An 18386-nucleotide genomic window follows, 5' to 3' on the forward strand; every position below is an offset into this window, starting at 1 on the left:
GATAAGGCCAGGGACTAATGAAAGTATTTAGAAAACTGGGCAGACTAGATGGGCCGAATGGTTCTTATCTGCCGTCACATTCTATGTTTCTATGTTTCTACGTTTCTATGTATTCCTAGTAAGGAAAGCTGCGGCAGCACCGGAGGCAGCCCCGAGAGACGCTATCCTGGTAACCTAGGACACCGCCGCAAAATCGACCATTATGGCCCGCGCCAGAACGCTAGGGGGCGCGGACTTCGAAGGGGCCAGCATAACCTTTTTTAATGACATCCCCTTTGCCGCACTGCTGGAAAGAAGGAAACTGGCTACAGTAGCCAAGAAACTGAGGGACATGTCGACTGCTGGGAAGCAGACGGAGCACTGATAGTGACAAGTGGAGACAAGACCACCACACTCACCTTGGCCGAAGACCCGGAGCCGCTAATCCAGAGCCTAATCAAAGAAGACACCTAGAGCAAGCTCGAGCAGGCGCACGGGGGAAGAGAAGCAGAGAACTGGAGACGGCAAGCCGCGGATCATACCCAAGATACCTAAACTGGTAATCCGTAAACTATGAACACTACTAAGCTGGACTGTACATACCATTAAGCCACTACCATGGCACATCCCTACGCTACACGCTAGCATCCCAGTTCCACAGCACCACCCCAGATAGACTCCCACACATTGATCCACTAGGTCCCACGGCACCCACACAGTGAGGCAAACACCCCCCCCAGACATGGCAGGAGAGACGGGGACCCAGATGACCGCTGCCCACAGAATCAACACCTACCATTACATGACACAAGGAGTACACACTGAGAGTCTACACATAAACCAGGCTATACTAATAAAAATAACAAAAATCTATTAAAAGTACAAATATAACCATGTTTCATAAAAGTACACATTTTAACTTGCATTGCTATTATAGCAAAGAGTAAGAGTAACATGACAGATTTTATCATAATATTCATGCTAATTGTGGTAAGAATCGGAAAAATCAGATGAGCTCCTGGTAAAAAGAGACCCGAAACTAAGAAAACACATTACTGTTAATTCACCTAACTGGGAATTGTGAAGAACTTTGAAGGGGAATGCAAATATTATGCTGTCAATGGCTGAATTTTGCATACAATTTGCAATTCCCTTATGTGTTTATTCACAATTGTCAATTTGTATAACATTCGGCTTTTACAGATTCTTTGTTCCAGTTGTTTTGTTTCTTATTACTGGAGATTTAGAGACAGCTGCTGGAGTAGCCTGAAGGCTGGCAAACAATTATGGGAGAAGTAGCTGCACATAAGCTATCTGATAGCTAACCCTGCTTTCTTGTGCATGGCTGTCGTTATAGGTTGTCTGGTAATCTAGAGAGGTACCTAGCTAATTTGGGGTCATTCCCTTAAGGCAGGAAATCATTTTTTCCCCCAACTGTTTCACTTTGGCAAAAGAAACATGTTTTAGGCACTGACCCATTTCCATGGCACAATGTAAAGTACTATCACACTTTCTAAGCCATTGCCATAAAAAGTTGACAGCATTAAAAGGCAAATCCTATACATGCATACTTCACCTGTGATTAGCCTTAGCAGGGTAGATGTGACCTGTTTTTTTGCACATGAAAATTGACGTACATGTCCAAAAACATGTCTACAAGGTGTATTGAACTGTGATTCTATACTATGAAGAATTGATGATATAATAATAATGATAACAAAGTATTTAACCAGGAAAAGTGTATTCAGATTACTCCAAGTATGTCCTGTGGATGTTACTATGGGAATTATATGTGATTATAGCTCATTTCTGGCTGTAATATCTTGGTCTAAAATTCTCATTGGTACACAAATCCCAGCGCACAAAATAACCCATGTAATTATTTAGCCAAATATAATATGTGTTTTGTTATAGTTTTATTGATGCCCTTTACTACAATACAGTTCTCGCAGCTGCAATGCCAAAATATTCTCTTATTTGCTTTACTCAGCATTTCATCTTAATTTATCAGTACTAGGTAATTTGCTGTCTGGTTTCATGTGTCATTCACTGCATTACATAACCATGTAGCATAACATTCCACTCATTGCTATTTCTCTAGAACTCCTGATAAACTGGAATAACAGGATTCCTTAGATTGCACAGTTTTGTAACACAGATGTTAATGATACCACTTTTGTCAACACATGTCTAGAGATCAGAGGCATAATTAGAAATGGATGGGATTGAATAAAAAGTTTAGCAGCACCCTTTCATCCTTACCATCTCATATTCTTAAACATCTGTCAATGGGAAACATGACGAAGTTTGCTTGTGGCTTGAGGCAATTAGAAACTTTAGGAAGTAGGGATGGTGAACATCATTGGTCCATTGTAATGATGACCATTGAGTTGGAATTACTGCAATAAGGTAGGTTCTAATTTAGAAAACAACGGGCATTTCCACACCTTCTACTGTTGGGATTGGACAGTGTATCAATAGATTAAATGCAAACAAAATGCTCTAAATTTAAAAAGTGGGGGAAATTTGTGGTTTCTTTTCAATATCCCCCATCTGATCAAATTACCTTTTTCATACTGTAAAATATATAAAACAAAAATTGATGGAAAATGTCTGGTTCCTCCAACATTTCACACCAGGGCAGACAATATTTGGTTCCTCCAATGTGTCATGCTGTGCCAGGCAATTCCTTTACTAACCTTTGTACTGTGGTATTCAATGAAACACCAAACGTAAGATATTCAAAAGGAAGTTGCCTTATGCAGCTTTGGTACCAGCTTCAATCTGCAATCACCTTCAGGATGATATCTTTCTGGATATCTGGCAGTTGATGTTTTTTTGGTATGTGAAGAAATGGGATCTTTGGCTAAGCCTAATTTACTGTTCAAACTTTTACTAAGTTGTATTAGACCTCTGGTAATTTCTTTGAGAATAGACAATGCCCGTGCTAGACAATGTCTGACCTATCCCAGCTTTAACAGTGTGTTTGATAATTTCTGGTTCTACCAACCATTCAAACTGTTTAAACCAGTGTTTGTCAACCTTTTTCTACCTACCGCCCACTAATGCATCTTTTTGGTTGAAAAAATATCCTTACCGCCCACTAGTTTTCGCGCAAGTGTGGAATATTTTTTAGAAAGGAGGGTGTTTAAAAAATAAAAATAAATGTACATACATTTATCTTTTTATTTCTACTTCATGCATGTTTATAATGTTAATTTTAACTTTATAAAGTTTAATGAGAAAACAATAAAGTAAATAGAAATTACCTTTACTAGTGATTAATGAGATCCTTGAGGTTGATGCTGCAAGACTAAATATTTGATATCTGGATTTTCGTAAGGAACAGACAAAAAGGTCTCCTCTTTCGGTGATATTCAGACGACTTCTCTGTTTGCGCATAATATGATTTCTCATCTGTGCGTCAGCTCCCCTCCTCTCGCTTCTCAATTCCCCTCCCCACCTTTTTATTTTTTTTATTTTTTAACCTTCCTTATAGCAATGCCCAGTAGGAAGGCTGAGCTAGGTATCCCACTTACTATTACTTACTATAGCCCACTATAACAGACAGGCACACATACATACATACAGACACACACACACACACACACACACACACATACATACATACAGACAGACAGACAGGCACACACATACATACAGACACACAAACAGGCACACATACAGACACACACACACACAAGACACATACATACAGACACACACAGACATGCATACAGACACACATAAGACATACATACAAAGGCACATACACACAGACAGACACAAGACACACATACATATGACACACATACATACAAAGACACATACACACACAACACATACATACAAAGACAAGACACACATACACACAAAGACACATACAAAGACACATACATACAAAGACACATACAGAGACACACACATACATACATACAAAGACACATACATAAGACACACATACATACAAAGACATACACACACATACAGACACACACAGACAGACACATACAGACAGACACACACACACACATACAGACACACACACACAGACAGACAGACACACACACATACACACACACACACAAGACATACATACAAAGACACATACACAAACACACACAAAATATTTTAGTCACCCTCCTGTTTCCTACCTAAGGTGCAGGAGGGTGACCAGTGGTGGCTCAGGTGGATGGGAGTCAGAATTCCCACTCTGACTCCCTGGTCTTCCTCCCACGCGTCTCTCAGTGTTAGCTGGGAGGAGTGACGTGCAGTCACTTCCTCCCAGCTTGGTGATGTAATCACAGGGGGCCCGGTTGCACTGTTAAAGCGCCCAGCGCTGACCGGGTCCCCTTACAATCCACATCCATCGGGTGGCCCTGACAGCATAGGCCACCTGATTGAACCCTCCATATGCGGCCCCGGCGGTTTGCCGCGCGGGCAAGAGCCGCAAATGGTGATGGCGGTACCCGGTCGCAGGGGTACCACCGGCTCACACCCACCTGCCTTCTCAAACTTTGAAAATCCCTACCGCACACCTGGAATCCTGAAACGCCCACTAGTGGGCGGTAGGGACCAGGTTGACGACCCATGGTTTAAACAATGACTGTAATATTTATAGTCCGGTTTGTGAATAAATTTCCACACAATGGTTTGTATTGGCCCCGAATATATTTGTATAATGTTATCATATCCCCTCTCAGGCGACATTTTTCTAAACTAAATAGGTTTAAATTTGTTAACCTTTCTTCATAGCTGATATGTTCCATTCCTTTTATTAATTTTGTAGCCCGCCTCTGCTCTTTTTCTAGTGCCATAATCTAGTGCTATAATATCCTTCTTTAGAACAGGAAGACAGCCACTAGAGATTGATTTAACCCCTTAGTGATTGCAGATGTACAGGGTACGTCAGCCAAAAAATGGTCGTTAATGACCGCTGACGTACCCTGTATGTCTGCGCCCAAAATGATCGATGGAAGCGATCGTGATCGCTTCCAGCCGCTCTTAAAGAATTACACAATGCCTAAAAAAAATGGTCGTTAATGACCGCTGACGTACCCTGTATGTCTGCGCCCAAAATGATCGCTGGAAGCGAAAGTGATCGCTTCCAGCCGCTCTTAAAGAATTACACGATGCCTCGAAATCGAGGCATTGTGCAATACCTCCCCGCTGTCAGGATTACAGAATGACCCAGCACATAGAATTTTATAACACAGAGGACTGATAGGTAACGTATACCGGACCAAGGGAAACCACGACAGGGCACTGAGCAGGATGAGAACTGGGCCTAAATACCCCTCCTCTAGCTCTGATAGGCTGTAACCGGCCTTCGACCCCAAAGCAGTTACCAGGTTCCCATTTGCATAATTGCTGCTCAACATTAACTTTTCTGTGGATTTTGTTGCTGCTCGGCACAACTTTTCCTGTGTGGACAGTAAATGTCATTAACCACATTTTTATAAGCGGATGAATACGTGACATTACCCCCCACCTGAAGAACGCCCACCGGGCGGGCAGGACCAGGCTTGAGAGGAAATTTGGCGTGAAAATAGCGAATCTTGCGGCCAGCATGTATATCAGATGCCGGAACCCAAAAAACGATTGGCTGGTCCATAACCTTTCCAATCCACCAAGTACTGTAAAGTGCCCCGAGAAAACCTGGAATCAATTATGGAGGAGACCTCATACTCTTCCTGTCCAGAAACAACTAAGGGAGGAGGAGGGACACTTGAGACAGTATATTTATTGCAAACAAGAGGTTTGAGCAAGGACACATGAAAGGTATTAGGAATTTTCAAGGAGGCCGGAAGGGCCAGAGAGTACGCAACAGTATTGATCCTACGAAGGACACAAAAAGGTCCAAGGAACCTAGGAGCAAATTTCATGTTAGGGACTTTGAGTCTGATGTTACGAGAAGATAACCAAAACATTTCACCCACTTGGTAAACAGGGTTGGCACCTCAATGTGTATCAGCAAAATGCTTGAAACGGTCAGCAGCAGTACCCAGAGCAGAACTTTAACCCAGGTATCACGGATGGAAGCAAGACGGTCATCCAAAGCAGGAATAGCTGTATCAGAAAAAACAGCTGGTAGGACAGTAGGATGCCGGCCATTATTAACAAAAAATGGACTATGCCCAGAGGAGTCATGGTCAGCATTTTTCCTGGCAAACTCGGCCCATTCGGACCAATTGTCTTGAGTGCTATTAACGAAACAACGCAAGTATAACTCCAAAGACTGGTTAGCCCTCTCAGCTGTACCATTAGTCTGGGGGTGGTAAGAGGATAAAAAAGACAATTCAATCCCCAATTGCTTATTGAAAGCTCTCCAAAACCGGGATACAAACTGAGAACCTCTATCAGATACAATATAGTGAGGAATGCCACGTATAAAGATCAGTACCAGGTCTTGAGGTGACAGTGATTTCTTGAGAGGCATGAAGTGAGCCATTTTAGAAAAAGGTCAACAACCATGAGAATAGTGGTATAACCATTAGAACTAGGAAGTTCTACAATGAAATCCATAGACAAGTGGGACCATGGAACCTCAGGAACGGGAAGTGGTTGTAACAAGCCACAAGGGAGTTTATAGGTACTTTGGAAACCGCACAAACAGAACAAGCCTGCACATACTCCTTAACATCCTTACTGAGGGAATTCCACCAGAATGACCTCATGATAGCAGAAGAGGATTTATTAATACCTGGGTGACCAGCAGACACATTGTCGTGAAACACCTTCATGATATTAACCCTTTCCCCCAATGGAACGAACAATTTGTCCTGAGGTTTACCGCAGGGTGCCTGAGACTGAGCCTCCATGATGGAGCCAAGCAGCGGAGAGGACAATGAAAGGATAGTGGAAGCAATGATACATTCCGGGGGAATGATATGGGACTTTTCTTGCTCTTGTATAGACTCAGTATCAAACTGTCTGGATAAGGTGTCAGCCTTGACATTTTTAGAACCAGGTCTATAAGTAATAAGAAAATTAAAGTGAGAAAGGAACAGAGACCACCTAGCTTGTCTAGAAGACAATCGTTTAGCATCTACTATGAAAGCCAGCTTTTTTGTGATCAGTAATGATCAAAAGGGGATCCTTGGAACCCTCTAAAAGATGTCGCCACTCCTTGAGACCTAGAACAATGGCCAAAAATTCCCTATTGCCAATATCAATATCATAATTGGCTCTCCCTCTGGGAGAGAACTGCCCCTACCCCTGTCTCTGATGCCTCAACTTAGGTTTGAAAGGTTTACTGGTGTCAGGATGTATCAATATGTCGGCAGAGGCAAACCGCTGTTTGAGAGTTTCAAAGGCTTCTATAGCCTCCTTAGACCATATCGTACTGCTAACCCCTTTGCTATTACTGAAGAAAATCCCTTTATAAACCTTCTGTAATAATTGGCAAAACCAATGAACCTTTGAATGGCTTTCAACCCATTGGGTAAAGGCCATTGTAGAACCGATTCCAGCTTTTAAGGATCCATCTGAAACCCAGAGGCAGAGATATTATATCCCAAAAACTGTACTTCAGATCGGTCAAAGATGCATTTTTCTAAGTTACAATAAAGTTGATTATTTAACAAGGTCTGCAGAACTTGTCTAACGTGATCGTGGTGAGTCTGAATGTCAGGAGAATAAATAAGGATATTATCCAGATAGACCAAGACAAACGAGTAAATGTAATCCCTGAGTACATCATTTATGAAATCTTGGAAAACCACTGGAGCATTGCACAACCCAAATGGCAACACTAGATATTCATAGTGTCCACTTCTGGTATTAAATGCAGTCTTCCACTCGTGGTTTTCCTTGATTCTCACTAAATTGTAAGCACTTCTAAGATCAAGCTTAGTAAATACCTTAGCGCCTTGGAGTCTATCAAATAATTCAGCAATAAGAGGAATGGGGTAGGCGTTCTTAATGGTGATTTTGTTCAATGCCCTCTAATCGATACATGGGCGCAACTCACCGACCTTTTTAGATACAAAAAAGAATCCTGCCCCAGCAGGTGAGGATGATTTTCGTATGTGGCCTTTATTCAATGAATCCTTAATATCTCGACTGTCCTGAGGTGACAGAGCACAGACTGCTCCCTTGGGTGGCATAGCGCCGGGTAGTAAATTAATGGAACAGTCATGAGGTCTGTGAGGAGGTAAAGTATTCAACTGAGTTTTGCTTAATACTTCTTTAATGTCTTGGTACTGTATAGGGATGTCCGGGTTTTGAGGTGTACTAGTTGGTAATCCAATAGTGCCCACTCTTTTGACAACATTCAATATACACCTTTCTAATTCTAATATTTCCCCATTAGCCCAGTCAATATGAGGGTTATGCTTGTTAAGCCATGAAAAGCCTAATATGATCGGACAGGAAGGGGATGCAATAACCTGAAATGTAATCTCTTCCTTATGTAAGGCACCAATGGACAAATTAATGGGTAAGGTTTTGTGTGTAATCAATGGTTGTGAGAGTGGTCTCCCATCAATAGCTTCAACAGCTAGGGGTGATAGTCTCTCCTTGATAGGTATAGTATTACCTTTAACAAATTGAACGTCAATGAAGTTTCCAGCGGCACCTGAATCCATCAGGGCTTTGCATGAAAAGTTCTTCTTTTCAAAGGCAATAGAAATATCAAGGAGAAACCTATTTTTATCCATTCCAGAGGACGTTTCCATTACACCTAAGACCTGTCCCTTTAAGGTGCAGTAGTTTTCTGGACATATGGGACATTTGTTTCTCATATGTCCTTTTTCACCGCAGTATAGACATATGCCTTCTTTTCTCCTATATTGTCTTTCTGATTCCGACAGTCTAGTGACCCCCAACTGCATGGGTTCGGGTTTGGACTGTACAGGAAATTCAGGGACAAAAGGTTTGGAGAAGTGGGGTGCTAAAGGCATGTTCATGTGTCTGGTCTTGTTTCTAGTAGCTTCTCTGGTTCTCAATCTATTATCAATTTGCATGACAAAAGTGATAAATTCATTACGCTTTTTGGGTAAGTCTTTGGCGGCAATCTCATCTAGCATAGTTTCAGATAGTCCCTTTTTAAATGCAGAGATTAACCCACTATTAGTCCAGTCTAACTCGGAAACTAGGGTACGAAATTCTATGGCATACTCCGAGATAGACCGGTTCCCTTGTCTGATATGCATCAGGGCAGTAGAGGCGTCTTCCTCCCTGTCTAATGGTTCAAACGTAAGTTTAAATTCTGTAATAAATTCCTGGTAATTGTGTGCCACACTCCTATTACTCTCCCATAATGGATTGGCCCAAGCTTAAGCTTTATCAGGTAACCAATTTTAGCACTGTCTGTGGGAAAAGATGCCGGTGAGGCCTCAAAATGATACTCTATTTGGTTAAGGAATCGCCGGCATTCTTGGAAATTCCCATCAAAATGCAGAGGAGGAGATAGAGAGATAGTTGGTACCTTGTATACTATAGGCGGAGGTACACAAGGCGGAGGTGAGACAGTAGGAGCAGCCGCAGGTTGCAGATGCGATGTACGAGAAAGCCTGGGCAAATTGATCCAAGCGCTGATCATTCTCCTCTAGTTTCCTTTCGCAAGCAGCTATGTGCCTACACAATTTTACAGGATCTATGGCCATGTCGTAATGTCAGGATTACAGAATGTTCCAGCACGTAGAATTGTATAACACAGAGGACTGATAGGTAACGTATACCGGACCTTAGAATGGCCGGACTAACGTACCAAAGAATAGTCAGGAATACCCGAGGTCAAGGGAAACAGAAAGAGATACGATAAGGAAAAGCCAGGAGTCAGGGATGCCAGAAAACAGGTAAATCAAAAACAATGCCAAAGTCAAATAACCAGAATTACCAGAATAAATAACGCGCTTTTGGACAACCACAAGGGAAACCATGACAGGGCACTGAGCAGGATGAGAAGTGGGCCTAAATACCCCTCCTCTAGCTCTGATAGGCTGTAACCGGCCTTTGACCCCAAAGTAGTTACCAGGTTACCATTTGCATAATTGCTGCTCAGCATTGACTTTTCTGTGGATTTGGTTGCTGCTCGGCACAACTTTTCCTGTGTGGACAGTAAATGTCATTAACCACATTTTTATAAGCGGATGAATACGTGACATCCACACTGCCGGGCACCCGGGTGATCGCTCCCCCCGGAGCGATCACTTCTGGGTTGCCGCACGTGGCGGCCGGCAGTGTAGAGCAGAGCATTGGAAGCCTTCAAGCAGGCAGGCTTCCGATGCTCTGCCTGTACTGAGTGACTCGAGGGGTCGAGGCATTCAGTAATAATTAAAAAAAAAATAATAATAATAACTAAAAAAAAATGTATTAAAAAATTAACCCTCTGCCCTCCCTCTCGCTCTCCATGTACTTACCGACCACCGCCGTTTCCCTGCCCCCTCTCTGCATTGTAGGACCCCCAGGGGCCATGTGACCACTCTAATAGAGCGGTCACATGGCCACAATAGGTTTCCACAGTGCTGCCAGAAGGGCAGGCAGTCCCCCTGCTTGTGAAAAAGTAAAAAAAAAAGTTTCAAAAATAATATTTTTTTATAAATTAAAAAAATAAATAAATATATATATATATTTATTTATATAAGAAAACTGAGATGCTTGCACTCCTGGATTAGAGAATAATTGCCCGGTGCTGGTCAAGATACAAAAAAATGATTGGAAATGACCACACTCCAAGGACTTGTTGATAGTAAAAATAAAATATAACTTTTATTCTATATCATTTAAAAATATCGACATTTTAGCCCCAATACATGTTTATATACTTATATATATACTTATATACTTATATATATATTATACATAACATCATACTAAGTGTATTTTTTTATTAATATATGCATATAATATAATATAATATAAAAATACACTTAGAGTACAATTACGCACGTGTATATATATATATATATATATATATAATATATATAATAACTGTATTTTGTTTATATATATATTATTATAAAAAATAATAATTAATTAAAAATAAACTGTAAAAATAATTTTTATTTAAAAAATATATATATGTAATTTTGTTCTAACTGTATTTTGATATTAATATATATATATATATATATTACTTTTGTTTTGAATATTTTTATTGGTTTCACAATATACGTGCATATATCAAACTAAGTGGCAGCACTTATTCCACACTGCATCTGCATGCACTATACACACACTACATACACACTGCACACTGCATGCACTATACACACACTACATACACACTGCACACACTATACACACACTGCATCCACTGCGCACACACTGCATACACTACACAGACTGCAATGCATACACTACACAAGCACACACACTGCATCCACTACGCAAACACACTGCATCCACTACGCAAACACACACTTATACATGAGTATCTGTATGTCTGTGCATCTGTATGTGTATCTGTTTGTGTGTTTGTGTATCTGTTTGTGTGTATGTGTTTGTTGCGGTGTTCAGTGCCAAATACATTTCAAAAAATTGCAGTTGTTTTTTACATTTCAAAGTTGGTGGGGGGGCGGTGGGGGGTGCCAAATAAAGGATCCTCCCCAGCTGCCAAATGCTCCAGGTACGCCCCTGCACATGCACAGTGTGACTGTCTGTGACTGTGTGTATGTGTGACTGTCTGCCTATGAATGTGTTTGTGTATATCTGTGATTATGTGTATGATTGTGTTTATCTCTGTGTATGTGTTTAGTAGAGAGCTCCCTTATTTGGTGACTGTCTGTGACTGTGTGTGCGACTGTCTGCCTGTGTGTGTGAGAGACTGTCTGCCTGTGATGGTGTGTGTGACTGTCTGTGACTGTGTGTGTATGTGTATTTGTCTGCCTGTGTGTGTGTGTAAGACCGTCTGCCTGTGAGTGTGTGTGTGTGTCTGCCTGTGACTGTGTGTATGTATGATTGTCTACCTGTGATGGTGTGTGTATGTGACTGTCTGCCTGTGATTGTGTGTGACTGTCTGTGACTGTGTGTATGTGTGACTGTCTGCCTGGGATTGTGTGTGTGTGTGATTGTCTGTGACTGTGTGTGTACGTGTGACTATCTGCCTGTGATTGCGTGCACGTGTGTGTGACTGTCTGCCTGTGACTGTGTGTTTGACTGTCTGCCTGTAACTGTGTGTGAGAGGCTGTGTGTGGGACTGTGTGCATCTGACTGTGTCTGATGGTTTTCGCCCTGTAGTGAGACGGCAGCCGGGATATGGTGTCATCGCGGCCTCAGCGTCATTACAGGGCGTGCGAGGTGCCTGTGCAGGAAGAGCACAGAGATCTCAGCAGCAACCACTGACCACCAGGGACTGAGGATCCACTCCAGCCCTTCTAGAGCAAGGTAGGGAGGCTGGGTGGACCTCTTATTTATTAAATGTGTGTATGTATGTAATGATTGTGTGTCTGTGATTGTATGTGTGTGGGTCTGTGATTGTGTTTGTGTATATCTGTGATTGTGTGTATCTCTGTGTATGTGTTGAGTAGATAATTCCCTGAATTGGTGCCCGTATGCGAGATTTCCATATTTAAGATACCAAATGAGGGTGCTGTTTAGCAGATAGTTCCCTTATTTGATGTCCTTAAATATGGAAAGCTCACATAAGGATAGCAAATAGGGAAGTTATCTGCTAAACAATGATCAAAGTTAAGAGGTGTCAGCCAGCCCACAACAAGAAATCTGGGTGGCTAATGTGAATTATATGCAAATGTGTTGTCAGATGTCAGCATGCAGAGCACAGTGTTTCTGCGTGTGTGTATATGTATCTGCATGTGTGTATGTCCGTGTATGTGTATATGTGCAGACATCTGAAAATCTCGCCAACACTACACACAAATACACTCATGCATTTCAACGTCAACACTACATACAAACCATACCATTATATATAACCACATCACTGCATTAAAAAACCACACAACACACAAATGCATGCTTGCATTCAAACACCAACACTACATACAAACACACACACACACAACATGCATACATTCACACACAAACACTGCTCAGTGCTAAATACATAAAAAAATGTTTGGTTGTTTTTTACATTTAAAGTTGGGGGGCTGCCAAAAATAGGACCCGCCCCCGAGGGGCCAAATGCTCTAGGTACGCCCCTGCACGTGCATAAACCTTGCAAAAATGCCTAGGCTTAGACCAATCGCAGGAAAGCAGTATTCTAGTGCTGTGTTCCAACATCTATAACTATATGCAGGCAATTAATAGCATTTATCTAGCTAGTTACTCAGGCAGGTTTATAGTTGCCAGTTTTTACATCATAAGTGTAGGATCCGTCCTTCCTTGCACAATTTCTACTAGAGGAAGTATGCTCACAATTTGCCAGTGTTAACTTATGCGTTTATCCTTCATATGCTGCAGCAGTCAGGCTATACAGTAAGCGAAATAGTGTATGCAACGTCTGCTGGTAACTAAGCAGCATACCTAGAATCTGTATAAAATAATAAGAAAATGGTCTATATCAAACATGCATATAAATCATAACTGCGTGGACTATGTCCTTGTAAGCGGTAGTGCTGTATATCTGATCCACTAAAATTAACCCTCATGGATCATTGGAAATAATTACATGCAGTGGCATCACTAGAGGGGGGGGGGGGCAGAGGGGGCCATGGCCCCCTTACATCATGCTGTGCCCGACCTTGGCCCCCCCCAAATGCCAGCAACCTGCTGGCCATGTGTTTAGATTCTATTCCCTCGGGCTGTAACAGTGTGTGACAGCCCGAGGGAATGCAGGAGAGAGCAGCTCAGCTGGAAGCTGGAGGCTGTATGTGGCCGGAGAGAGCACTTACAGGCTCCCCGGCACAGGCCCCGCCCCAAACAAAGCCCTGCATCCCGCACATAAGCCCCGCCCCTGCCGTTAAGCAGCAGCCCTTTCTGCTGCTGCAAAGGCCAGAAGATGGCTGACCCCCAGCAACAGGTAGGCTTGATGTGTATGTGTGTATGTGTGTGTGTGTGTATGTATGTGTACAGACTCAGCAGTCTGTGTGTGTGTGTGTGTGTCTGGATTCAGCAGTCTGTGTGTGTGTGTGTGTATGGACTCAGCAGTCTGTGTGTGTGTGTGTCGGGACTCAGCAGTCTGTGTGTGTGTGTGTGTGTGTGTCTGGACTCAGCAGTCTGTGTGTGTATGTGTGTGTGTGTGTCTGGACTCAGCAGTGTGTGTGTGTGTGTCTGGACTCAGCAGTCTGTGTGTGTATGGACTCAGCAGCAGGGCCGCCATCAGGACATGACAACCATAATGGTTGTCATGGGCCCGGCGATCCTGGGGGGCCCCGAGCTCCACATTCATTATGTGCACATATATATACCGTATATACTCGAGTATAAGCCGAGTTTTTCAGCACATTTTTTGTGCTGAAAAACTCCAACTCGGCTTATACTCGAGTCAATAGTCTGTATTATGGCATTAATTGCCATAATACAGACTGGGGCTGTGGGGGCTGCAGAGAGCGTTACTTACCTCTCCTGCAGCTCCTGTCAGCTCTCTCCTCCTCCGCGCCTTCCGTTCAGCACCTCGGTCAGCTCCCAGTGTAAATCTCGCGAGTGCCGCGGCTCTCGCGAGACTTATAGTGGGAGCTGACAGAAGAGCTGACCGGACGGCGCAGAGGAGGAGAGAGCTGACAGGAGCTGCAGGTCAGGTAAGTTACAGCTCTGCCAGCCCCCCTCTCCCCCCCCACTGAACTGCCAATGCCACTGGACCACCAGGGAGTAAGAGCCCCCCTCCCTGGCCAGCTAGCAAGCAGGGAGGGGGGACGAAAAAAATTATAATAATAATAAAAAAATAATAATAATATTAAAAAATAAAATAATAATTAATAAAATAATTAATAATATAACAATCAAAATGCCCACCCCCACCAACACATACACAAACACACACTGCATCACACACACACTGCATCACACACACTCACACTTCATTCATATACACACACTGCACTCACACACACACTGCACTCACACACACACTGCACTCATACACACACTGCACTCATACACACACTGCACTCATACACACACACTGCACTCACACTGCATTCATACACACTGCACTCATACACACACACACTGCATTCATACACACACTGCATTCACATACACACTGCACTCATACACACACTGCACTCACACACACACACTGCATTCATACACACACTGCACTCAAACACACTGCATTCACATACACACACAGCACTCATACACACACTGCACTCATACACAGACAGCACTCATACACACACTGCATTCATACACACACTGCACTCATACACACACACTGCACTCATACACACACACTGCACTCATACACACACACTAACTCATACACATACTGCACTCATACACATACACTGCACTCACACACACACTGCATTCATACACACTGCACTCATACACACACTGCACTCATACACACACACTGCACTCATACACACACACTGCACTCACACACACACTGCATTCACATACACACTGCACTCATACACACACACTGCACTCACACACACACACTGCATTCACATACACACTGCACTCATACACACACTGCACTCATACACACACTGCATTCATACACACACTGCATTCATACACACACTGCACTCATACACACACTGCACTCATACACACACACTGCACTCATACACACACACTGCACTCACACTGCACACACACACTGCACTCATACACACACACTGCACTCATACACACACACTGCACTCATACACACACACTGCACTCACACACACACTGCATTCACATACACACTGCACTCATACACACACTGCATTCATACACACACTGCACTCATACACACACTGCACTCATACACACACACTGCACTCATACACACACACTGCACTCATACACACACACTGCACTCACACTGCACACACACACTGCACTCATACACACACACTGCACTCATACACACACGCACTGAACTCATACATACACGCACTGCACTCATACATACACGCACTGCACTCATACGCACACACTGCACTCATACGCACACACTGCATTCATATGCACACACTGCATTCATTATATACACACACTGTAAATAAATATTCAATTAATATATACACACACACAATGCACTCATACACACACACTGCACTCATACTCACACACTGCACTCACACTGCACTCATACACACACACACTGCACTCATACACACACTGCACTCATACGCACAACTGCATTCATACGCACACACTGCATTCATTATATACACACACTGTAAATAAATATTCAATTAATATATACACACACACAATGCACTCATACACACACAATGCACTCATGTACACACACTGCACTCACACTGCACTCATACACACACACTGCATTCATACGCACACACTGCATTTATACGCACACACTGCATTCATTATATACACACACTGTAAATAAATATTCAATTAATATAATTTTTTTAGGATCTAATTTTATTTAGAAATTTACCAGTAGCTGCTGCATTTCCCACCCTAGTCTTATACTCGAGTCAATAAGTTTTCCCAGTTTTTTTGGGTAAAATTAGGGGCCTCGGCTTATATTCGGGTCGGCTTATACTCGAGTATATACGGTATATATATATATATATATATATATATATAGCGTTTTTCGCTATATATATGTGCACAGAGGGCCCCCTGCTACCTGTACAATGAAGAGGGGGCCCAGCAGCACACTCTGTCCTCCTTTCCAGCTGCTCTCTGTCTAACTTTCCTGCACCCTGCGGCCGCCAGAGCGTTGCCACAGGTTACTATGGCAACGCTCCGCACAGCACGCAGGCCTGTCTCGTGAGAGTTAGTCAGAGAGGAGCTGGAAAGGAAGAAAATGTGTGCTGCTGGGCCCCCTCTTCAATGTACCGCGGCTGGCTCCCTCCACCATGCCACTGGATCAACAGGAAATGCGATCTCCCCCCTCCCTGGCACGGTAAGAGCCAGGGAGGGGGGAATAAAATTGAAATATACACAAATAAATAAAAAATAAAAAATACTCCCCCCCCCCCTATTTTACACACACACTGAATCCTTACAAGCACACTCTGCACTACACACACACTACATTCACTAAACACACTCTGCACTACACACACACATACACTACATTAACTAAACACACTCTGCACTACATTCACTAAACACACTCTGCACTACACATACACTACATTCACTAAACACACTCTGCACTCACTACAAACACTGCATTTACTAAACATACTCTGCCCTACACACACACACACACACACACACAAACACTACATTCACTAAACACACTTTGCTCTACGCACACACTACATTCACTATGCACATTTTGCTCTACACACACACACTACATTCACTATACACATTTCCCTACACACACATACACTACATTCACTATACACTATCTGCACTCACTACAAACACTACATTCACTAAACACACTCTGCACTACACACACACTACATTCACTAAACACACTGCACTACACACACACTACATTCACTAAACACACTTTGCACTACACACACACACACACACTACATTCACTATACACATGTTTCACTCACTACACACTACATTTACTAAACACGCACGGCACTACACACACACACACTACATTCACTAAATACAGATAGAAAAAAACAGAATGTATACCGCGCCTAGAGGTATTTATATAAAAGAGTATACATACATATATTTTGACGGATTTTTCCAACAGTGGATGGTAACCTCAAGATATAAATAAAAGAAAAAACAATAATAGTGCAGTACAGTATAGCAATCCCAGTAAATGAAAGGTGCTTGGGGACATTATTATGTAAGCAAAAATATGTGGGTATAGAATGAGGTTTTTAAACCTTTTTCTACATTTCTACAGTGCTCTGCTATTCTTGTTTTTAGGGATCTGATGGTTCTGCCCACATACTGTAGGCCACACGGGCACTCTAGTAAATAAATAACATTCTTGCTATTACATGTGATAACTTCCTTTCTATTGTATATTTTGCCTGTATTGTTAGACTTGAATTCTGTCACCATCCTTTTAGTCTTTTTAGTTTTTTTACACGCTATGCAGCAATTGCATTTATAAAAACCTTTTTTATCCATAAAGTTATTGATTTTATTGGGGCTATTCTTTGTAAAATTCTTTGTTAAGTGCATCTTTAAATTTGGTGCACCTCTGAATACTATTTTGGGTTTTTCTGGAATTATTTTTCCTAGAATTTCGTCTTCCTTTAGTAAATGCCAGTGTTTAATTAGAATTTTTTTCAGTTGTTTATTGTTATTGTTATAATCTAGTACAATTGGTAAAGTGAAATCTGGATTATCTTGCTTCAGTCGTGGTTTTGTTTTATGAATTAACTGATTTCTATCTATTATGGCTGTTTGGTTAATTGTTAGGTCTATAT

The 18386-nt window shown here is 42.3% G+C and overlaps 1 protein-coding gene across 2 annotated transcripts in view; it reads right to left on the bottom strand.

The window, feature by feature from the left end:
- ANKRD44 (ankyrin repeat domain 44) overlaps nucleotides 1-18386 on the bottom strand; it is a 724718-nt gene that overhangs the window by 552573 nt on the left and 153759 nt on the right. The window lies entirely within an intron of this gene.

Source organism: Pelobates fuscus, chromosome 8 (genome assembly GCF_036172605.1).
Source record: "Pelobates fuscus isolate aPelFus1 chromosome 8, aPelFus1.pri, whole genome shotgun sequence".
In the NCBI taxonomy this organism is placed as follows: domain Eukaryota; kingdom Metazoa; phylum Chordata; class Amphibia; order Anura; family Pelobatidae; genus Pelobates; species Pelobates fuscus.